Consider the following 24,903-nt stretch of genomic DNA (forward strand, 5'->3'; position numbering starts at 1 on the left):
TTTTAATTGTACTTGAGTACATGTTTAGTTTTGTATCTGTAATTTTAATTTGACAGATTTCAAGACATCTGCCGCCAATTTGAAGGAAATTTTCCAAATGAAAGTGAGCATCCCTATGCCCTAATCCCTTCGAAGGGCTGAGCCCTTCAAGTTAACTCCTTGAAGGGTGTAGGGCATTACTGTCTCTCGTTTATGCGTTTGGAACTCCCTTCACAAATAAATGAATAACATTCAGTATCTTGCATATTTTGATCGATTCGCTTAAATAAGATGTCATTAATACAATAAAAGAAGTATGTTTATGTTGCATCTATCTGTATTTTTAACTTTTAAAGACATGAACCTGTGGACTTGCATTTTATGAAAAACCATGAACCATGGTGTTCTCGAGGTGTTCTACCTAAGAAATAATGTCACATACACCTTGGATGGCTTCAGGTTGAGTAATTGATCAGCCGCTCCTCTAAAGATATGATTGATACTAATTCAAAGCACTTTACGTTAAAAATGTTTTGCATTTTTGCATACAGTATTTGGGGCTCTTATTTATTTAATTCAGCATTCTGGGGCCTAGTACTCATGATTGAACAGTGTTGGAAGTGCATAAATGGTTTTAACTGGAAAACGGAGCTCACAATAGACAGAGAGACAGAACAACACATTAAACAGTTATTTTGTCTGAGTTGTATCCAGTTATATGCTTTATCAATTAGGTAAAGATGTGTTGTGTTAAAAGTAGCTATTTTCTCTGTAAATCTCCAAATTTGATGATTAATAATCATTCTTAATTCATTCAATAATACCGCATAAAAAGTAACGAGTAACTAGTACTCTGAATAGTTTTTGAGAAGAGTAATTTTTGCTTTTAATCAATTACTTTTTTAACCAGCACTTTTACTTGTAATTGAATACAATTTCAGCAATGTAACAGTACTTGTACTTAAGTACACATTTCCGGTACTCTTTCCACCACTGAAAGTACATTTACATTTAAGCATTTAGCAGACACCAAAGCGACTTACATGCCATTATCCAAAACATTTATACTTAGGTAATTGCAATCCCCTGGGATCGAACCAAGTTACCACTGAGCTACAGGAAAGCTACTACCATCCATTGTGCGACAACAATAAATTTGAATCTCATATCGTTACAATCATGCACCCTGTTAAAATCCACCTTGTAGTTATCTATCGACCCCCAGGTCAGCTTGAACATTTTGTGGAGGAGTTGGATGTTCTCTCATCCTTTCCGGAGCATGCTGCTCCTTTGGTTCTACTTGGACACTTTAACAGCTACCTTGAAAAATCAAAGGCCGCTGACTTCCACAACTTGATTACATCGTTTGACCTCAACCAAAACCCCAGCGAATCAGGTAACCAGTTAGATACACACGCTACTGCACCACTAACCATACCCAAGTCATCCCGCTGCACAAATCAGAAAATGTTCTTCTCTCCCTTGACCTCCACATGACTACTCCTGCATTAACAGCTGATGATTTTGCTTCATTCTTTTTAAACAAAAATACTGTCGGTTCTCATGACTGCCTCCTCGTGAACATGTCTAAGCTACCATAACTCACACAAACTCCCCTCATTTTCTCTCCTGCCCAAAGCTGACCATTCTAAAGTCATCCTCTCTAACCCCTCAACTACCTGTCTGCTAGGTCCAATCCCCACACATATCCTTCAGGCTATCGCTCCATCAGTTGTCCCTGCTCTCACCCACATCAACTCCTTTCTCCACACTGAGCCAGCTATGAGACTGGCAAGGACAGCCTCTAAATAACCGGCACTTATCCTTCTTAATCTATTGGCTATGGGTGTCTCAGGAACAGTACTCCAATGGTTTAAGTCATACATGCGGATCACACACAACTCCACTTTTCATTTCAGCCACACGATCTGAAAGTATCTGCTCACATCTATGCATGCCTGAGTGACATTTCATCAAGGATGAAGGACGATAACTTGTGACTGAACCTTGTCAAGACAGAACTGCTTGTGATGTTGGCATACCCAAAGATTCATCACAAACTCTACGTTCAACTAGGTTTGTCATCTATTACACCTTCCAGGACAGCCAGGAACCATGTAATTGATGATCAGCTAAGCTTCACGGATCATGTGGCTAGCTCGAACCAGTCATGTAGATTTGTCCTGTTCAACATTAGGAAAATTAGACCTTTCCTATCAGAGCAGGCTACACAAATCCTGGTTCAACCTCTACAGTTGAGTTCAAAATTATTCAACCCCCACTGAAATTGATTGTTTTGGTCGGTTTGACATTGATTATGATCATTCAGTCATCCTGCTTACAATTAAATCAAAGAGGCACGTGTAGGTCAGACAAATATAACATAACATTTATAATGAAATAACCACAAATGTCTTTTCTGAGCTCACATCATTATCAGTTTTATTCAACCCCCAAGTGACATTCAATCTTAGTACAAGGTACGACATCCTTTTACAGTTATAACAGCTTTTAAACGTGAAGCATAGCTTGACACAAGTGTCTTGCAGCGATCTACGGGTATCTTCGCCCATTCATCATGGGCAAAAGCCTCCAGTTCAGTCACATTCTTAGGCTTGCGCACTGCAACTGCTTTCTTTAAGTCCCACCAGAGGTTCTCAATCGGATTTAAGTCTGGTGACTGCGATGGCCACTTCAAAATGTTCCAGCCTTTAATCTGCAACCATGCTCTAGTGGACTTGGAGGTATGCTTGGGATCATTGTCCTGTTGAAAGGTCCAACGTCTTCCAAGCCTCAGGTTTGTGACGGACTGCATCACATTGTCATCCAATATCTCCTGGTACTGAAGAGAATTCATGGTACCTTGCACACGCTGAAGCTTCCCAGTACCTGCAGAAGCAAAACAGCCCCAAAGCATGATTGACCCCCCGCCATGCTTCACAGTAGGCAAGGTGTTCTTTTCTTCATAGGCCTTGTTCTTCCTCCTCCAAACATAGCGTTGATCCATGGGCCCAAACAGTTCTAATTTTGTTTCATCAGTCCACAGAACACTATCCCAAAACTTCTGTGGTTTGTCCACATGACTTTTGGCATACTGCAGTCGACTCTTCTTATTCTTTGGGGACAGCAAGGGGGTGCGCCTGGGAGTTCTGGCATGGAGGCCTTCATTACGCAGGGTGCGCCGTATTGTCTGAGCAGAAACTTCAGTACCCACATCTGACAAATCTTTTCTCAGTTCCTCAGCAGTCACACGGGGACTTTTCTCCACTCTACGCTTCAGGTAGCGCACAGCAGTCGAAGTCAGCATCTTCTTTCTGCCACGACCAGGTAGCGTTTCAACAGTGCCCTTTGCCTTGAATTTGCAAATGATGCTTCCTATGGTGTCTCTTGCTATGTTTAACATCTTTGCAATCTTCTTATAGCCATTGCCCTTCCTGTGAAGAGTAATCACCTGTTCTCTTGTCTTCCTGGACCATTCTCTTGACCTCACCATGTTTGTAACCACACCAGTAAATGTCTAGAAGGAGCTGAGTATCACAGTCATTTTAAAGCTGCCTAATTGGTGCTTATTAGGCTTTATTGCTGCTCCCTGATATCCACAGGTGTTTTCAATACCTGATTGAAAACACTTCATTGAACCTCTGTTCTTCAGAGTGGTAGTCTTTAAGGGGTTGAATAATTATGTCAATGAAGAATTCACAAAAGAAACATTTACTACTGTATTACAAAACTTATTGATGTCACTTTAGTTGCATATGGTTCTTTAAGAAGTCCTTGTAGGATTTCATTCTGAATACAATTACAAATGTACACTAAATTCCCTAAAACCATTTACAGCATTGGGGGTTGAATAATTTTGAACACAACTGTAATTGTGCATCCTCTCCTCACGTTTTAGCTCCACCCCTTCAGGATGCGAGGGAAGGGAACAAGGAAAAGAAGCGCGGACTTAAAAGTAGTGAAATGGCATAACCTCGCTTCCTTTAGCGTCACGTCAAAGCGTCGTCAATTATTGATGACTGTACAGATTGCAGATTGAAAATATAAATGATAAAGTTAATTAGATAATTTAGGCACACAACATAATCCCCACTACAATAAAATAAGTTAAAAACATGCTTGTAAGTGGTCAGACATATGAGGTATGTCAAATATATGTTAAACATAAATATGAACTATATTAATATATGAAGCATATGAATACTAAAACTATACTGTCTAAAATAGGTATACATTTACAAAAAAAGCGTAATTATCACATTTATGGATGTTTGAATATGATCTCAAGATGTGCAGGGAGAGGCGAATAATACGTGCGTCAGGTTAATGCATCAAACACTTCCGCAAAGGAAACACACGTGTATCCTCGCTCATGGCTCCTCAGAAAGCCTCCCCATTCCTCGACCATCAACTCCTCCCGGCGCAATTACAGAATTTGGACGTCCTTTAAAATGGCTATGCTCGATCGTTTTCCGGGTCATAGGATGGAGGACGGAGCAGGGCCAGATTAACACTTCGCTATATTTAACAACACTTACTCCCAGCACAAATGTATTGTATTTAAAGAGCCATCACAGAGGAAGTCCACACACAAGACACAAACAGAAATCTATAATCTCCTAGAATCAAGTAGCATTATAAAAGTCCAAGAAAGTGCAGAGAGCCTGGTAGAGGGTAGAGGGGCTGCTCGCAGACTCGACGAGCGGTTCAGATGGCGGTGAGACTACCACAAACTATAATAGACAGTAGATTAAAAAAACATGAATTTTTCTTCAATACACATTTTTTTCATATTTTTTTTATTATCATTACATAAATTGTTGAACATTATAATTTCCCTAAACACACAGTTCTAAAACCTGCATTAAATTACTAAATCTTCTCTTGCCCAAATAACTAAATTGAATTGAAGTATTCTGTGACTGATCAGATATATTTCACAAATGTTGATTGATTTATTCATTTTTTATAGTTTGGATTATTTTCAAATCGTGTTGAATCTCATTTTACCTCAGTGAAATGACCATAGTTTTAACGTAAGACAATTAAACGGGTTGAATGGAATTTACATTTGTTTTTCACACAGTGAAACACTTCGACATGAGTTTAGCATCACAGTTAGCCTGTAGTACATACCCGAAGTAGACGGACCAACGAAGGTGAACTACCGGACAGTCAAAAATTGTCTGTGCACTACATGATGTGTATGCGCGCGCGCGGACACTCACGCAGTCCGGTGGAACCACGCAGTCACGAGCGTAAATGAGCCGTGAAAGACAGCCGTCTTAAACGGACGTTTACATTCGTATTTTACGTTATTGTCCGCTTCCCTCAACGGTCGCAATCGCAGCAGGATCCGGGTCGTCGGTTGAAGATGCTGCCGGGGGATCTTCGCTCTCGGGGCTGTGAACATTAGCTAGCGCCGGCAGTGAAGAAATTTCCTGGCCAGCAGAGCTGTCCTCGTTGACGGATGCTGCCTTATCTGAACAGCTGCTTACGTTTACTAGTGTGAAGAAATTCCCTATTTTCGGTATATATTTTGATTATTTTCTGCGTTCCTGATATCGTTCTGCTTTTTTAATTTCCGTTAAGCGCTCCCACTTAGCTTCTCCATGTTTGCATTTTTTGAGTTGTGTTTTGTATAGCGGCGCTTGCCGTCACGCCACCGGCTCAGTGCCGTTAATCTTATTGAAGCTTCATGTATTTAACACATTGTAATGGATGCTTTTCATTTTAATGTTCGCAGGTGGATCGACCCTGCAGCGCGTTCTTCAAACGCTGCCTGGCGGGTCTGTAGGACAATGGACAAACACTATACGAGCTTATGAAATAACCGATTAGTCAACGAATGCCACGATCACTCTTATTTATATTATACAGACATGAACAAGGCCACCGGAATTCTTCCCATACATTATAGACTATGCAGTAGCCTAATAGTATTTGGCACCTAAGATGTGTAATGAATTTAGCCTTTTAAAAGTTACTACCTTCATGCATTAATACACGTTGTGCATGTTTTACATCAAACGTTTTAAAATATCACCTCCCAATTGCATATACGTAGCTATTAATTTCTAATTAATCTACATTTTAATTAAACAGGTGCCATCTAAAGGCCTTTTTATGCATAACAGGCACACACTAACTCGTGAGCACCCAGAAAGTTTCGCGTGCGCACGAGAAACATTTGCCTGCGCACGAGAAAGTCTTCTGTTTTTTTTCCGCCAATGTCCCTTCTACGGCTCCGAAGTAAGATATTAGCCATGTGATTAAATGACAAGAGCAACAACTTAAGTTATGAGAGACAGGTCGCATGTACACCGTAACATTGGTTTTGTACAAGTTAACAACACATGAAACAAAGCATTCAGAGCTTTTTATTTTCATGTATTCTCATTTTTACTGTGGGCTATATGCTTTTGATAAAACGTAAGCGATAAAAAGAAGTACAACAGCTTTGTGATTTTGGGATGCGTTTTCTCAGTTAAATTTCGGACATAACAGGCCCATCCACACTTCCCATTGTAAAGAATGATTATTCCAATGGAATGTTCTTTTTGTAACAGAAACATGCTTGACTGTAAACTGCTGCTAATTATTATTTTGTCTATATTCTCCCTATTGGTTGATGTCTCTCATGTAGAGTAGTTTTGTTATCCAACCATGCTCTCATTTAACTTTCACTTTCTCCTCAACTGTTCTTTTCTTTCCTTGACCATAAAACGACACGGTTTTTGTAATTATTCATTTACGAAAGGTGATGAGAAAGTTTAATTGCACGAAAGAATATCCGTTAAAACCACCTGATTAAAATGATCTTGTGAATAATTATCTTGTGTTTTGTTACATATATGTGAGCATAGGCGTAAATCCCGGGGGGGGACGGAGGGGACATGTCCCCCTCTATCCGAGAGTTGTCCCCCCCTCGATCAATTAAATTCTTTATTGTCATAAATAAATTGATGTTAATCTAATCTAATTGCGTAATTAGTAGAAAATACAAAAGCAAAAATGCGTTTTAAATTTAGAAACTGTGGAGTTCCCCCTCCCCTGCCTCTCACAATGGTTTGGCCCAATGCCTGCTCTCCACGTTCATATCACCTGCGCATTGCAAAACACATTCAAGTCAGTTATGCGGCTCAGTTCATCAGTGGTTGTTGAACTCCAGTAAGAAGGATATTTTATTCACTTTAAATGAAGTTATTCTCTTTAATGTAGTTGATGCTGATTCATTAATAAATTAGTTGTTTCAGAAAATGCTGATTAACGATGCATTTTCCATGAATCTGCTATGTTAGCGATTTAAACGTTACTTAGCTAGTTAACATTAGCTTGTTACATAGGACTTCACACACTGCAACTAACACGCCGAAGCCGTTTCGCATTCATTGTTATATTATAAGCGACCTTGCATGATGTGAACATTAACCGCAACACTAAGCCAACGATCCCGCCATTCAGGTCCCGTGTCACACACAGCCGCGAACATACCGGTTACAGTTTTGTGACGTTGGCACTATATCTAGCGTCCACAAAAGGTGCTCAGCTTTCATTCAGATGGAGTGGATCGTTTTCTCAGCATCTATTGTGTGCAGTATGTGCGCGGCGGATAAACTAAACATTCAGTTTACTGAAACTCGGGCGATTCATCATCGAGTATAACACAGAATTTAAGTTTGTTTGGGTACACGAACATGAACAAAGTTTGTTGGCGGAGCCAGCTGAAAGTAACAACCACTCAATGATGTCGATATACGTTAACTTTGTCAAACAATGTTGCAGTATAAATAAGGATAACATTTTAAAAGTTTAAAAGTGTTTAAAAAGAGACTCAATGTCAACATGTAGTATCATGGGTAGTTCCTGTCTTCACAACAAAGACAAAACATATATATAAATGTCTTGACTGTGTTATTTGTGTCCCCTTCAAAAATTGCTCTTGATAAATTGTATATGTATTGTCCCCCCCTACTATTAAAAGAGATTTACGCCCATGTATGTGAGTTAAAACATTTAAGCAATACCACATATTGTAAAGGGCAAATATACATATAAAACACAAATGTAAATAAACTGCTGAAAATAATAATGCTTCGTATTTAAATTCTGTGAATAAAATCTATGAACAATATAAAACACGGTCAATTGAAGAAAAATTCAGATACAGTTCATTTTACATTATTTTTTACAATAATTAACAACATGTTTAATTGCACTTGAAAGTCGGCTGGAGACTGTTTTGCTGGCTGTGGTTGGTATTCTGTCCCGTGGACTCATGGGATATAGAGCATCTCGAGGTATCCGTCGCTGAGTACTAAATCTGGGCTAATCCAGTAAGCCATCAGGGAATTTCTCGTCTACTCTTTTATGAAAACTGACGATTCGGACATACTACTCTGTTCAAGTACTGTTTTCTATTTCCTATAGTCCACCAACGTGGTATTAAAGGCCTACTGTAATACTACCGATTCGGACATGCTGTTCATTCGCCTAAAGCTTTTTTCTTATATATATAGTAAGGAAGTATGCCATTTCATATTCAGCCAATATTCAGAGTTTGACATCACAGTATCACATGAGCTGACTGCTCCATGCATTCGAATTAAGGGAGATTCACATTATTACGAAAACTTTACCTATAAAAAAAGTTTTGCATTTAAAAGAGTGGGGCTTACATCACACCTATAACGATAAAGAAGAGAATGATATATTTGGAATGCACTTTCAGAACCATTTTCCCCCAGCTAATGAATGATAAATATAATGTTAAACATTCTCAGATGGATCTCTTATGTTTTACAATAGATGATCGTGAGGCGAGCCTTATGTGTGAATTAAAATGGTCGGAACGCGGTATTTTTACTACAGGATATTATTGTCAGCGTATAACATAAGACAAGATGAGGCAGAACCCTGACAATTATATACCGATTTGTACTATAGTTTATATGTAGGTAATCTGTAGTGTGTTGTTTCCAAACTTAGATTGTTTCAGATTGTCGTTAGATGTGTTCACGGCTAAAAAGGGCCCAGCAAACAATGACCTGGCAGTCCACCGGCAGTTTTTGGGAGTCACAGATTCAGCGGTTTACCACCATCGGACCATCGTCGGCACACTGTCGACAAGCCGATCAATGCAAAAATGGTGTCGGTCTGCCAGCTTTTCTTGGGTGGCACCCCACCAGCGGCTTGCCGCCGCTGGGTCTCTGTTGGTACAGCAGTGGCAGACTTTCAAAACATGTTTTTCTATTTATTTTTACAATCAAATCAATCTTAAGGATGGATATACTGGCTAAATAGTTTAATTTAATATAACAGTATGCTAATAATTATTTAATAAAAGCAAACTTTTGTATACATTTTTTATAGATTTTTAGTTAAATCAAAAGGCTATTAATTTGCAATTTAATGATAATTTAATGAGATTTAATAGTTTATGTCGTATATTAATCCCGTATGTAGCCTTAATGCTGCTTGATTAATGGGTGTGCGTTTCAGATGGACATTCGTGTTGCATTCAAACACTGTGACGGTTTTCTTCAGTGTTTTCAGATACGTTTAGTCACTCAAATCACACAAATAATACACACAACTATTGTTGACACTTTTATTACTTGTAATTGACACGTATCTTTTGAATATTGACTTATTTATTTACTTAGAAAGGGTTTTATGTCTTCAAGAAAAATGTCCGTTAGCATCTCAACCGTTGTCAGAAGAGGCTAACTTTAGCTCTATAGGTCTAGCGCTTGTTTATTAAAGTTTGGGCTTCTAATAACGTCTTTATTTTGTAGATGAGAGGTATTGATAGCTTTGTAAATGTTGTCAATGTATTATTGGATGTATTTATGAGCGTTGTAACCTTCTGCAACTTACATGGAGCACAGAAATATGCTACAACTAATTCAAGCGTGTTTTGATGTTTTATCGTAAACAGATATGGTCAAAAAGTTGTTCTCTGATTTCATGAGTGACAAAATAACAAATTGAGGAGAACGTTGGGATTTCAACATTTCTGAAGGGAGTTACAGAGAGGTAGAATTTAGGTGAGTTGAAAAAGCTGCAATCATTAAATCAACATATGACCATGCATCTATTTACCACACGTTTTTTATCCTTCAAATTTTTAAATTGTTATAATCCCAAGTATCATTTTACTTGCGTTCTGTGTTGAAAGATGAGAAAAAGTGTTTCTCATTTGCTTTCACCCTTCTTTCTGGTTTTGACCTTACTGGAAGCACAGGCGTATAGCCCTGCATTTTCTGCTGGAAAGGGGGCGGAGACTAGCAGCTCATTTGCACTTAAAGAGACACACACCAAAACAGCGTGCTGCTTTTCATTTCAGCAAATGATTGTGTGTTTAAATCCCAGTTTCCATACCAGTTTCTCATATTGAAAGCAGCAATTTTGCTTAATGTTTTGCCAGTCTAAAGGGGCGTATTCTGCATATTCTCCTTTTGACAAACTTCCTGTGTAAGCCCCAACCACTTCTGGTTCTATCTGAATACAGACACAGATACAAAATTATATTATTTATGATATGATCCTCCTATATGGCACTGCTGTGAAGAGCCTTTTGTAGAGCACAGGCTGAGAGTCAGTTTAGTCTTGGAAGTTTTAGGAGAGATATTTGAGTTTGATCCGTCTTGAGAGGAGGAGATACATGTGAGACAACTGGGATCTTTTTCTTGTCCGTCTAATTACTGTTTTGGAGAAACAATAGAAATGTTAATGAGTGATATGATGTGTATTTTTTCTATAGGAAGAATGCCACATGTGATTATGAAGACAAGCATTATAAAGAAGGGCATATGTGTTTTACCGATAAGCGTGGTAGAATGTGTAGCCAGGGCATCCAGCCATCTAAATCTTCTCTGTGTTTGCCTAGCTCTCTTCTTTTATTCACCCTCCCCTTTTATTCCCCATATAATGCTCACCCAGACCTGAAAGCAGCAGAAATTAGTTTTAAGGGAAACAAGTGTGATTGGGTCTGTAAAGGTCGAGACGGACTTTGTTCCAACTGAGGGTTTATCTAAACCACAGCTGCGTTGAACAATGGGCCAGGGGTGGCTGACAGAAACCCAAGCTGTGAGGGCTAAATTACTGCACTGATAAGACTGAACTAGATGCATTAAAGTCCTAGAGCTCAAAAGAGACACCAGTGAAAAGTAGAGAGTCTCGCTTGATGAAAGAGAGAAAAAAATCCTTGAAACACAGCACCTCTGTTCCAAAAACTTCAGTACAGTAACCTACCTACATAGCCAGGCTCCTAACTGAAGTATAATTTCATGCCAGATAGATTGCTCTGCATGTAAAGTGCTTGGAAGACAAAAAACAAATACATTTCTGATTTTGAAATTGACATGTTGCTAAACACATAAACAATACAATACTAGGGGAAAAAAAAACTAGGGAAGACCCATTATGTAAATTCTGGCCAATAATGATAAATGATAATTCCATAATGTTTGAAGTTTATGACTGATATATTGGCCAATATAAAAAAAAACTGAGCCTGGAACAAAAGGCAAAACGTGGACAACTTTTTTTATATTAAAACATTGACAGCAAAATCAGAGCAACATTTCATTCTTTTTTTGCTTTTTTTGAGTAAAATTATGCTTTAATATTTTACCTAAACAAGTGTTGAGCATACTTATTTATGCTATCTAGCATCTTGGTCAAGATTTGTGTCTCCATAGTTTAATGCTTTGACTAAATTAAATGCTAAACTGTGTTTTAAAATGTAGCCATGTGGGCATTTAGGTTTTTTTAAAATGTATGCTTGCTGACTTGAATGTCAAACATCTTTCTGTGCAGCTGGCAGAGTTGGAATCCTTAAATGATCTGTCATGCAGGAGTGTGCTTATATGACTCTGAATGTAGCTTGTATAGACTTAAAAATTAAATGAACTAGCAGTCTGACAAACAGTTGCAGAGAAACATTGATACATATTAAACATGAAAATGTATTCTTAATCCTTGTCAATTAAAGCTTTTTTATATGTACTAAATTGCAGAAAGACATAGTACATATAAAGGGAAGAAGCTTTAATTGACAAGAGTAGTACATTTACAATCTAATCTCTAGCTGGAGGCAACTTTACCCTGAGGTGACGCAGTTTCCGAATCTTCCGTCTCTTGATGAAAATGCTAGCATTAACCAATGCTAAAGAGTAGACGTAACATTAAAGATGGATTAACTTGGTTTTATTTGTATAGGATGTAATCTAAAATGTAAATAAAAATAATATAACCATGTAAATTAAACACTTTATACATGTAATTGCAGAAACTTTTTAATAAAATTGTTGTAAAGATTAAATCATTGTTATCCAGCCTTATGCACTAGATTTACTGAGACAATAGCCGTTTTATACCATCCAAGTTCTTGATGTATTTTTACACATATATTTTAAAGTGCTTTTCCGTTTTAATGGACATAGTGACTGCTATAACAGCCTTACAATTTCAAGGAACATCATTTATTGTAATCTAAGATTACATAAGCAGCGAGTACAAATATTTGTCTTCTCCGTTGTCATTTTCACAGCTAGCTGTAAAGATTAATGGCTTCCGGCACAGCAGCGGATGTGTTTTCATCCCATGCATGAAAACACAGAAGTTACAGTGCATTGAGTCTATTTGATTAACTTCTAAGAGACCGAATTAATATCACGGTTAACAGACAAACACACACTTAAATGCAAAAATATCACTTTAATTAGCAGCATTAACACCTCTAACAATCTTTCAGTGTGCTGATGAGAGGAGGCAGTATCTGCTGCAGCCCTAGGACACAAGAGTGCATGTTTTGCCTATTTATCAAAACACACAAGAATTATGTTTTTTCACTGCATACACAACTCACGGGGCTCCTGTGACCTACAGTACTTATACTAAGAAGAAAACCGAGGTTAAAGGAATGTTTGATTAACGTTGGTCCACCTGGTATTTAAATGGGAACCTTTATGTAGTTTTTTTATTGGCTTTGATTCCATTGACAAAGTCCTCACACAAGATTCTCCACAGGAGCCAATACCGTTTCATTTTCAAAGAAGACATAATGACGCAATCGGTCACGGGACACACGAGAGCCAATACTATTGCACAAATGAAACCGATGTAATGCTTTCTTCTTGGCAGTCATTTTTTAACGTCTGTGTTCACAGGACCTGAGATGTACAGCGGATGGCGATCGCTTCCACATCTGTTCCTCATACTAATCTGTTGTTGAGCTTTTGTAAACGTATTTGTATTTTTTAACGACACTTTGTTTGCTATTGTATTACACATTATATTATAAATAAACTGTTATGTTACTTGCTCAAACTGCCTGAATAGCGTCACGTAATCACAATTTCTTGGCTGTTTAACTGAAAATCAAACCCCAACACATGTCATCATCGCAAAATTACATCCCAACATATAACTTAATTATGAAAGTAAAATGTGTGTGTCTATCGTGTCTGCGTGTCGACGAAAATGGTTTCTCATGGAATGGAAGGACAAAAAGGTACCCGCTCGTTAAAAAAAGACACCGAGTGCTGCCTTAACGCAAATAAGTGACGAGTTGGGAGTGAGAATGTGTTGGACACGCCCACTGGATGAGAGAGTATTAAGCAGTGTTGGGTAAGTTATTCTGAAAAAGTAATTAATTATTAGTTTGCTAGTTTCATATTTTGTAGAGTAATTAGATTACTGTAAAAATTATTCTCTTCAAAAAGTATTTAATTACTTTATACTAATTACTTCCTATATCTTAGATCAACTTTGATTAGCTAAGTGACTTTTAATTCATTCAAATAAATAAAATAAAACTACATAAATAAAATAGTTTTATTAAATAACCAATGTGAGAAAGATAAATTAATGAATGCATCTAAAAATTTGACTTTTGGATCTGAATGTATATTCCAGTGTTGTTTTTATTCACAATTTAATCAGAAGTAACTGTAGTTAAATTGCAGACAAAATAAGAGTAATCCCTCGCTTTACTTTTTCAAGGGAAAAGTAATTAAATTATAGTAACTATTACTTAGTAACCGTAACTGCAAGTCCGAACTACGCAACACTTTGAGTCCGGCATTGACGAAACACTTCCGGGGCTCTAGTGTCTGAATTCATTCACTTATTTTCATTCACTACTTTAAGTGGACAATATTAGTGGACTTATGTAGGGAATAGTGAATGAGTGTATAGGTGGCCATTTCAGCCTTTGTGAATTTCAGTGGAAAGACTTTAAGCATTATTCAGTAACCATCAGACAATTATTTTAAACTTGATCACTTCAAAAAGTAATAGATTCTCTCACCTACAGGGTACACTTTATCATGGATGTCAAAAACAGTGCCAGACAAATCACATACAAAAGTATGATACTAAGGGTGAGTCATTTTAAACAAATCTCTAACCACATGCAACATGCAGTAAAAAATATGCTTGTGTAAGAACACATGAAAGCACAGATGAAAAACACAATAAAAAGTCTTTGTAACCATTGAAATACAAGATTAATTAACAGATGGGGTAAATGGTTATGGACAAATGAAAAGGCATCAATGCGCTAATAAATCTTGACATTTAATTTGCTGCCCGCTTTCCCTGCTATCAATTACTATGTTCCTGGGAATAATAGACAGTGTTACAGTAAGACGCAAGAAAGAAAACCAGCTCTTTAAGCTCATAAAATGCTGCTTTGGTGTGTCTACAGCAACATGGAACATATGTTTAATATTAGGTGTAATCTATCCAACCCAAGTGCTCTGAAAATTTAATTCAATTGACTAATGGCGTATTTAAAACCTCTATAAAACAAATGTGGAAGATATTATAATGTTTTTAACTTTCACCTTCTCTTTGTGCATAAACAAAGGCTGGCTCTCAATGATGCAAAACAAAACGTTGGTCAACAGAGATGTCAAAGACCACAGGAGCCATGAAGATTTATGCCATGTTGAAAGTGAGAATATTTGCACAACGGCTGGTATAGTATGTGACTCATAATTTGAGTGCCAGCAAAACGTTTTTCATCAAATGTTTTACATAGCCTACTTATTCCTCCCCCAAAAAATGGGTTGTTGAAGCTGTGGGACAGGGGCGAGTACATTTGTAGAGTTTTTTTTACTGTGTGTGGCAGTACAGACCCTGCCACTTTTTGAAAAATGGCATCTAATTATATATTTCGTAAAACACCACATATAAACATACATTGTACACATGCCTTACTTAAAGTGTAATTTCCAATCACACTCTATCTTCTGAAGCATTAGCATTGCATAACCTCACTACAAAATGTCTGTATATTTATTAAGCAATAGAAACAGAGAACTGTGCCAACTAGGTATGGTCTCAACAAATGGTTAGTGGCTTAAGAAATTCCATACAAAGGCTTACAAACAAAGAGTCAACAGGAGGACCAGGACAGATAGTGTGAGGCGTGGTGCTCAAGTTAAGAGGGATGCTAGCAAATGGACTAACAAAGTCAACCATGGTCAAAAAAGCTACCTGTCAGTTGTGGATCAGGAAACAAAGGCATTCAGCTAAAAATATGAGGAACAACCATGAAGAATCAAACATCTTTTACATAGACCAAAGGCACAAAAACAGATCCAGCACCAGGTATCACTAAGTCAACAGCTAGGTAAATAAGAGAAAATGGCGAGGGAAAGCTTTTTTTCACCTGGATGAATAATGCTGATATGGAAAATTACCCTGTGTCATGAAGGCAAATAAAGTGTTTGCATTGCAGCAAAGTCATCCCTAGGTCAAATCCTTTGAAGTTAAGAGGTGGGGAAATAGAGATCCGATGTCATCGAGGCACTCGTTGAGGCACACATCTCAAATGCTGTGTAATTTCGCGGTTTTGTTAAAAATATTTAAAAGTATATGAACAACTTAAAGCTAAAGAAACAAGTTACATTAAAAGTGTTAATCACTAAAAGTGTAATCACGCTTGCTTTGTGTGAATCAGAAGAGAGTATAGGAATAGACAGTGTTCGAATTATGTCAAAGCTCTTGGGTCTTTGTCCACCTAACCTTCCCTAAAAAAAAAAAAAAAAAAGAGCTGCCAATACAAGTATTAATCACATCATAGTTTTTATCACAGTAATTTGACCACAGTACACTGACACATACTTAAAATGTCGATAATCCATTACAGAGATCCAAATGAGAGAGAGAATGAAATTTATATTTCCTCATTTCTTTGTAGAAATGAGGTGACCATGCTATCAATCTTGCTGTCACTTTTTTATTTTGCTTTTCAATTTTTTATTCACTAAAACACTTAGAATACTGTATCTTACTTAATGTGTAACTAAGAAGGAATTACTGCAGAACTAATAGGTAATTCCTCCTGAATACTGACACCTGGTCTTTTAACTACTAAGGAAGATGTGTTAACTAATTAGTATGGAGTTTTATTACACTATTAACATCTTATAATTTTGTTAAGTAACAGTTAGCTAACCAATAGCTTTCGAATTCACTCATTCATCGTTAAGAACTACTATTTATCTACTCATTCAGATTCTACATAAATAACTATGAAGTAACTACTAATAAACATCATGACATATACACAATTGGCCATCACAATAATCAAGCAGTGGAAATGTCCTGATATTTACTATTGCTAGTACTACTATTATGGAAATGCACTACTATTGCCACTATTACTACTACTATTATAGAAATGCAGGCGGTTTTAGACACCAAATGTGAATCGGCCCATAAACCATACCAGTGTGGGCTTGAAAAACTCTGTCCAACATCAAACTAAGTTAACCGTTATAGAAATGATTGAAGGAAAAGTTGAACTACTTCTGTCTCGATGCAACGCCGACGCGCCTAGAAAAATGTGCGTGCCACACTGCATGCACGTTGCCCCCTATTTCTGAAAGGCAAAGCAGAGTGCCTAAAACCCCCTTAGCTGTCATAAAATGCCCTTGTATTCCACTGCTTCGCAGGGTTTTTAAAAAAACTTTTAAAAAACTAGTATACCATATGGGTAGCAAGGCCAAGAAACACAGATGCAACAACAGTTGGTGCTTTTCCACCATCATGCCGAACCGTTCTAAGCAAGGTCTGAAACAGTAACAGTTATGTTTCCACATAAACCTGGTTCGACAGGGCACGAATACAAACTGTTCTTGGCTTGTAATTTTTGGCACGGTTGTCTGACCTTCTTGAATAGTGCTAATAGAATGCATGCATCTCAGTCTCTTGGTTACCAAGGCGCAGAGCGTGTCGCGTTTGTGTTTATTATTGTGTTTGTTATAACGATTTCCGTTCTCACCACTGTACTGGCTGGACTGGATCGGCAAAGGATGGAACAATTAAGCGACGAGAACAATTCAGTGCGATGGTGGAAAAGCGCTCTTACACCTTGTCTACACCGGACTCAATCTCTGCCATGTGACACAACACACAAAAGTTTTAAAAGTAAATCAAAGAAATATAGCAGAAAACGTTAAGTGATTTAACTTTAAACTTTTACATCCGTTTTTAGTGTAAGTGCCAATAAATGAATTTCTCGGGACTAAATCATGTTTTTTTTTCAATGCTCACTTATTGTTGTTAATACGTTATAGTTCAAAGAGCATACGGATTATATTACCATAAAACATGTCGGACACAGTATGTCCTAAATTTATTAATACTACTCCCATTTATACTATAGTACTGTTTAAATGGCCGATATTATTTTGTGCATTTATTCAGTAAAGATGGATAACTCAAAGACACGTGACCTGCGCTCACACTTTCCCCTCTAGATATATCTAACAGTAGCTGAACAAACACAAAAAGGTACTGTGTCAGCAGTCCCTTATGGATTTAATCTGACAGCATATCACATTGGATTGTCAGCGTTACTCCTTACATTCTCTAGTGAGTACGGCACTTATGTCAATACTCCAGCTAGTGCCATCACACTATCGACCCCCTAAATTGACAAGGCCACTGGCTATAAACCTTTTGCTTGGGACCCTAGAGCCCACTCAGAAACAGATCTGATTGAAAGCGTCTGTGATCGGTTCGTTGTTATGATATGTTGTGATAAAGGAACCATAATGGCTTTTAAATAGAAAAGCCCTGTCTCTTGTTCCTGAGCAGTGCGCTGTAGATAGATAGAGAGAGTGTCTGCGGGAGGGAGGGCCTGAGGCTAAGCATCTATGAGATTGAGCTGTCCGTCTTGCTAAAATGAATCTGAGCTAACACCTCTTCAGTCGAGACAGGACAGCCTGGGGACAGAGAGCGGAAAATTTCCTGATCCACCTGCAGACGATGCTCATTAACTCACACCTGCAGCAGTAATACACACAGACAGATGTGTTCTAAAACCTAGTGAGCCATTTAAACCAAGTAGACATATAATAATAGAAAAGAGCTATCCATTAGATGTATCCGTATTGCTATTAATCTCAATCATAGTTACTGAGCACATTAACAATCTGAAATATGCTGGGTTATTTTCAACCCTGGGTTGAGTCAAACAGGGACGAACAAAACAGTTGGGTTTAAAATACCCTGGAGGACAAAACCATTTTTTCGAAATTTAGATTTTTACATGATCTGAAAGCTAAAGAAAAAAGCTTTCTATTGATGTATGGTTGGTTAGGATAGGACACTATCTGGCAGAGGTGGGGGACTCGAGTCACATGACTTGACTCGAGTCTGACTCGAGTCATAATTTTCAGGACTTGCGACTTGCTTGACAGAAGTAAGAAAATGACTTGACTTGACTTTGACTTGAGAGCAGGTGACTTGCGACTTGACTTGACTTTAAATGGAAGACTCGACAATGACTTGAACTTTGTAAAGTAATGAAATTAGCTAAAATAATTATTGTGACTCAGCAGCACTACAGCGCCTGTCCCTTTAACGCTGCTCAACTCAAACCGCGCCAAACAAGGTGTAACAGCCAATTACTGTAGAGCAGTTACGATAGAGAGGAAACTGCGCATGCGCCTGGCGGCTTGAAACAGTTGTGGCCGTTACAATGGCAGACAACAGTCGAGCTCCACAGATAGTCACGTTTGGCTATAAGGACTTTGAACTGGACCGTCAAAAATAAAAAAGATTTGCCAGATGCAGAGTATGCAACGCGAGGATTTCTGACACGAACAACCACAACGTCCAATTTCGTCCGACATTACAAGAACCACAAGGAAGGGTAAGAAAGTAATTTCTTTATAGTCAGTGTAATACAACTATTACTAATATAATGAATTAATCGTTTCTGTTTGTTATAACTTTGCCTTGGTTGTTTTTTTATTATTAGAAATGTGGTCATCGATCATCACTGATAGGCCTACATTTCATCTCATAGTTAGATGAATTGGGGAATCTGGCTATAACGGCGTAGCCCGGATTTTTATGTTCTTAAAACATTAAAATCAAGAAGGGCTTCTCTGTATTACATGTAGGCGAATGTCTATATTAAATGCGCGCATGTTCAAGTGTTTGTGTGGACTGTGTGTGGAAGCTGAATAGCAGCTCGCTTTTATACTGCGCATGACCGGGTGATGGACGCGCCGGTGACATCACCTGGACTTAAATAACTCTTTAAAAACTTTGCGGTCATACTGACGAGAATAATTTCATAGTTCGAATCTGTTAACTGTTTGGATTTTTTTTATACTCACCATAACAACAAATAATGAAACCAGTTCAAATAGAAAACAAATATTCTCAGATTATATATTACGTATGAAACGTGCATATTGCGCGTCCACCGCAGAGATGACGATTAAGCATCATAACTTCATCACTGGGCTATATTAACATACATTTAATTTATATTCTACCGAAATGAAAAAGATCCGTTCATTTTGATAAACAGGATTCAATATCGAAGTCAATAAAATGATCCGGGATTCCCATAAATTACAAATTCCCTATAGGCCTACTGTGCACTTTAATGGACAGCACAAGTATTACAGCATCATACTAAAACAACCAATAGTCAAGTTGTCAGTCACAATACTTAGTTTATAAGCTTCATAGCCTGTATAAATGCTTAAGTCATTCTGTCAGATACAAGTATTTCCATTTCTGTGTAGACCGTTTCAATTAAATTGAAATAGATTGTATTATACATTTCAGACTGGATTTCTTTTGTGTAAGCAACACTTTTATTTTCAGATATTAATGTTGCACAGATATGCATATAATTCATATATAGCAATGTGAATAAGATACATAATGTATGTATATAAGTTCATCTTTTCTGTGCAAAAATAAACATGTATCTAAAAAATTAACCTCTGTTTATTTTAGTACTGCGACTTGACTTGAATCTTATCAGGACTCGACTTGACTTGCTTAGGGTGAACCCTTGACTTGACTTGCTTGATTTGTCTAAACTGTGACTCGAGACTTGACTCGAGACTTGATGGTTAAGACTTGAGACTTGCTTGGACTTGACCATATGTGACTTGTTCCCATCTCTGCTATCTGGCGGAACAACAATTGTTTACAAAGATGGAATTCGTGGGTGAAAAAAGGTAAATATTGAGAAATTTGCCTTTGAAGTTGTTAATCTCAGATTACATCCACTCACAAAATGAACGTGTTTTATGCATTTACGGTAACAACGTGTTGCTAAATCAAGCCACTGTCTTTAACCAGTCTCTGGCAGCTTGTAGAAAGAATCATTTTATACATGATTTCTCACATATGGTGGAACATTTGTCTCTATGGGTCTTTGGCAAGTATATGTGTGTCAGCATGTGAGTATGTGACCAATTTCCCCTTAGATGTGCTGCTTGTCAATCATTATACTGTCAAGCAGGGCCATAAGTGTATTTTTTATAAAACATAAACCAAACTACTTGAACATTAGGGATGAGAGAGAGAGACTGATTATAGCACGTTTCAATAGTTGTTGGGTGGAATTGAAGATTTAAGGGGTAAGAGGGGCACAAACTAACTTGGGGTTATTTGTAACATGGATGTGGTACATGTAGGGTTGACCAATTTTACTTGCGTTTTTTTACTCGCGCTGTCAGATTTGTGATAAATTTTGATGTGTTTTCATGGAGATTTTGGAACAAGATTGTTAATGCAGCATGAAAGTTAGTCATATGTCTTTTTCGACAGTATTTCTAAATTGGGTGTTTAAGTAAATCAAATCCAACCTGGGTAATTCAGTTTTTAGAATTTTAGAATATTTCCCTGTCTTGAATTTTTCATGTTTTTATATTTTTACAGGAGTAAGACCAACATCTGAAGTGATGAAAGCCAAAATTTTAAAGGTCATGGATGATGGACTAATTTCTGTGGCTGACTTCCTTTTGCTTGTTGCGTGTTAATTTTTAACGTACGGAAATGGGTAGGTTTATTTTATATAAAAGTACAAATAATGCATATTTGTAAAATCATTTAATTTTAACAAATGCAAAGAACCAAAAGTGTAATTTTCACACCTAGAAGAGGCAAAGCATGACACTGTCATGTATTTTCGAGTAGACTAGCGTGTCTATAAAATATTGTAGTTATTTTCCTTTAAAAATAATGATCAGCAGATATATGTGCAAACCATATATAAGGACAATATTTAGTTTGAAAAGAATTTTCCATATTCCTTTATTGTACAGAAATATAGCACAGACCATTTCTAAAGTTAATTCATAAAAACTGACCTTCTTCTCATCTTCCTCAGACCTACACTCCCTTGTACTACTTTCCGTCTTCAGAAAATTTGACATGCTTGTCCATTTTCTCTTCATCATCTGCAATCTGACATAGTACAGCGTGACTAGTCATACCCAGTGAGCTAACTGCTTTAATTAATTTAAGCCAATATTAATTCAACACTGCTAAGCTTATTTAATAACGTTTAGTGAGTAAAAATGTAACTGACAACACAAATGTATTAGGGGTGTGAATCTCACTGGGCTAACGATTCAGTTCAATTATGATTATCATTAATAGAGAATGTGAAGCTCCGTCATGCGGTGTTGAATGTTGCTCCATCTTTGGTGGATCACTACTAGTGCTTTAAATGCGTTGTTTTTCTTGTTTGATTAGGAAATATAACTATGTTAGGTCGGTCTTGCAGTGTTAAAATGGCAATAGCTTTAAGCAGCGTCGTACAGGAAAATCCTCTGGTTCTTTCACTCTCAATTTCTCCATACTGTATATCAAACAAAATATAGATATTGGTATCTATAAAAACAATAAAAGCAGTAGAATATGATCCTCCTAAGATGGCAGTGCCACTTCAACATGCAACATAGGGCGTGTGACGTCAGCAATGGCATTCTCTATAAGTAGCATGTTCAGTCCTACTGCACAAGTACCCTTGAAACCTACTGTTGCGGCTTTCTCGTCTTTTTGTCAAACCCCCGCATTAAAACAATATTCCAGAGGTGCGTATTTCTTTCATAATGTGAGTAGATCGCTTAAAGATGCAATGTGGTGTCTTTTACATGTCGATTAAGCACTTGACGTCTTAAAAAACTTTCAACACTAGTCCAAGTTCAGAAATATATGAAAATGCCCTTTGTTTACACGGAGCCTCCTAGGCACGCACTCTCTCACCCCCTTGAGAGAGAGAGAGACACGCAAGTGCGGATCTTGTGCTCATATCACAGTCTTAAATGTGCATTTATATAGTATATGTCTAAAACAACGTTTTCAAACAAAATAAGACATAATAGCAATAGCAACATGATAACAGCAACATTATTATTTTTAAATAATTTATATTAGTTTTTATGCACTGATGCAGAATCGTTCACATCGGCATCGCGATGCATTTTAAAGAATTGTCTATAGTGGTGGCCCTTGGGGGGCCCCTGAATGGAAGAACACTGAGTTGCCCACATATGATTATTCATGTGGAGGGAATCAGCATGTGCCTTACCGAAGCAACTTCAATATCCTATGATGTCATGTTGAAATGAAAATGAATAGTTCAATGTGACTTCACGCAAATGCCATCTCCCATAACCCATATCATATGCCATGACTAAATGTGTGCATACTAATATATACGGGCAAAAGAGAAAAACGGATATCTTTAGTAATCAGGGTTTTGAAAACTTGTATTAAATGAAATTCAAAGATTGATGGGAAAATAAAAATTGGAGTCAAAAAAAATCTAGAAACATGAAATAAACCTTTGAATCCATAGCCTCACAGTGGGTAACCATTCCCACAAGCCAAATTGAGATGTAATAGCCCTCTTAGGGATCTTCAGAATGTCCAGTTCTTCACCTGTATTTCAGAGTTTAGCTAACCCTAATCCAAGTCCTTGATCAACTGTTTTAAATCTGTTTTACGGTTGGAGCAGCAGAATTGATTTAAATCACCCTTGATTTAAACTAATCCCTAATGCAGCCCTTGTGGTTTTCCCCCAAATCCATAGATCACAAAGTCATTTGGACCATTGGGTAGTATGGCCTTTTTAATCATACGACTACACCCGTATAAAAGTAGTCAACTAGTCAGATGATTACTTGATGTACAACAACTGCAATCTTTGTGGCTCAAATGTGTATGTGTGTCACAAACTGTTCCAGTTTCACTTTGTTTTTACATAGTGTATTTAAATATATTTGAAACACATTGTTTTTAAACAAAGTTGTTTTATGTGTGTGTAGAAGGAATGCACTTTAAGGCATGTGATCCGCAATTAAGAAACCCAATGTGTTGACTAGTGGCAAAACGAATAAACTGTTTAGTTGGTAGTACTGAGAAGCAATAAAAGCTAAATATATTAATAAGACACTGCAGTGGTGTTGCTATGAAGGAAGGATAATTATATATATATATATATATATATATAAGTCCTAACTTCCAATATAAAGAGTAAATCAAAATATCAAATATAAAATGGGATACACGCCTTTATGGATTTTAAAGCTATGCTCAATTGACGTTCCAAAAAGCTGAATTCTAGTGATGCAATATTAAACTTTATCCCAATATCCAAATTGCTGATAGTTTTCAGGTCATTCTAGCCGATAGCCAATACCTCTATATTGTAAGCCTGTAAGTCTCTTGAGCATGATAGTACAAAAGTTTCCTTTAAGTTGTTTTCTATCATGGCATATCCAAAAGTTCCCACTTGGGCGCTTCAAAACCACTTAATAGCCTACCCAAAATGGTAAGTCATTTATAAAAAAAGCAATTGTTTATTTATTTACGCGTCTCTGTTATATTTAATTGTGTATATTTAATGTTCATATCTGCAATCTACTTTGTAAAAATTTTTTTTTTACATAATTGCATTACGTTTTCAAAGGAAGTTTTACTATTTGGGCCAAATAAAACAGAACACTCTTAATAATCTCTAGTTAAACCTTTAGAGGGGACATCATTTGAAAACCCCTCTTTTTCTGTGTTGAAGTGGTATAATCGGGTCCCAGGTGCATCTAGCAATCCAGAAAACGTGAAAAAAACCCAGTAAGTTTGTTTTGGTGTGCATTTCCCTGCAAGCATGAGAGAAATCGAGCCATTCAGATTTCGCTCCGGTTGTGATGTCCAAAGCAGATTTTATTATAATGTTATCCCCCTTATTCTACACAGTTCCACACACCGCACTCCGCCATTGTTGTTTTCACAAGCGACAGCGGTGTACGTGGGGCCATGGCTAAAATTCGTGGACAACATGCAATGTAGTCACTGCACAGAGTCCAAACCTAGGAGGAGACAGCAGTGGATTTATTTTATTTTTAGTGGAAATCCCTCAGAAACCATAAATAAAATCCTGCTTGTTTGCGCGAATCACTTCAAACCGGCGTGCTTTTTCAACCTGGGACAGTACAAGCAGGATTAGCTTCAAAGTTGTTCCTCAAGAGTGGTCGAGACCGACTGAAAGAGACAAAACTGCCGATGTGAGTAATATTTATCAACGGTCTGAATTGAGGTAAATGTACCGTATATAAGGGATAATAACTTTACCATATG

The 24,903-nt window shown here is 37.3% G+C and overlaps 1 protein-coding gene across 1 annotated transcript in view; it reads right to left on the reverse strand.

Annotated features, from left to right (window-relative positions):
- Positions 1-24,903, reverse strand: part of prdm16 (PR domain containing 16) — a 209,730-nt gene that overhangs the window by 124,862 nt on the left and 59,965 nt on the right. The gene's annotated exons all lie outside the window — the stretch shown is intronic.

The sequence above is a fragment of the Triplophysa dalaica genome, chromosome 18 (genome assembly GCF_015846415.1).
Source record: "Triplophysa dalaica isolate WHDGS20190420 chromosome 18, ASM1584641v1, whole genome shotgun sequence".
NCBI classification, from domain to species: domain Eukaryota; kingdom Metazoa; phylum Chordata; class Actinopteri; order Cypriniformes; family Nemacheilidae; genus Triplophysa; species Triplophysa dalaica.